The sequence below is a fragment of the Rhipicephalus microplus genome, chromosome 10, assembly GCF_043290135.1.
Source record: "Rhipicephalus microplus isolate Deutch F79 chromosome 10, USDA_Rmic, whole genome shotgun sequence".
Taxonomy (NCBI): domain Eukaryota; kingdom Metazoa; phylum Arthropoda; class Arachnida; order Ixodida; family Ixodidae; genus Rhipicephalus; species Rhipicephalus microplus.
Genome location: NC_134709.1, coordinates 56,460,489 through 56,461,513, shown reverse-complemented (window position 1 = coordinate 56,461,513; position 1,025 = coordinate 56,460,489).

Genomic DNA, 1,025 nt, shown 5'->3' with positions numbered 1-1,025 from the left:
TCAGACATAGAGGAAATATTGTGTACAAGTATCATGTATAAAAAGTGATTTTTTCTGAGTACAATTACCGCTTGAAGTCGGCTGCCGTCTGAAATTGCGAGAATAAATTCAAACACGAGGTCTGTCCAGGCGCTCTACGTTGTTATTGTTGGTTGCCTGTTGTACAGGCCATGTGTTGTACTAATATAGTTATGATAATGTTTCTCTGTTTGGTCATATAACCTGTATTATTCTATTATCTACCCCCCTCCATCTCCACTGTAATGCCTATGAAGGTGCTCTGGGTATTTGATTAATAAACAAATAAATAAAGCGTGACACCATCGCCGCGGACTCGCGACATGATACAATGTGACTTGAAGGTGACACGAGACATCTGCGACATCACCACTGCCCAAGTTCCGAGATTCTAAAGTCGCCATTGTCTTTTTGGCAGCTTTTGCATCAGCTGCTTGCTATTCAGCGGCTGCTCGTGAGTTCGTCCCTGCAGAGATCTCGTGATAACCTTTAGAAAGGCTTTGTAACCAGCTGATGATGATGGTGACAAAGGCATCGCACTGCACATGCTGCACGCGAATGAACGCGAACCGGCTATGCAGGCACCACGAAATTTCGGCACTGCTGAAAGTGCCATTTCGCGCGCTAAAATATACACAGTTGTGTGAGTTAACTTGTTTCCTTGGATTCCTCCCGAGACTGGTTGGTAACAACAGATTAATAATTTATCAATCTTCTGTTGCAGCAAGCGTTGGGCGTTATGATGAATATATCTTTTAGTGACAGAACGCGAAGCCCCACTCCCCCTTAAAAAAACGCACCAAAATATTGCTGCCACTACACCTTCGAAGGTAGGTTTTCCACCCACTAGTATTGTAATGCATAAAGTACGTTTTTGTAATGCAAAAAATATTCAGGAAAGAAAGAACAAACATTGGGGCTGTCACCTAATACAAAATTTTTAGATAATATTTATTTATTTATTTATTTACTTATTTATTTATGATACCTCAAAGGCCCCTAAAAGA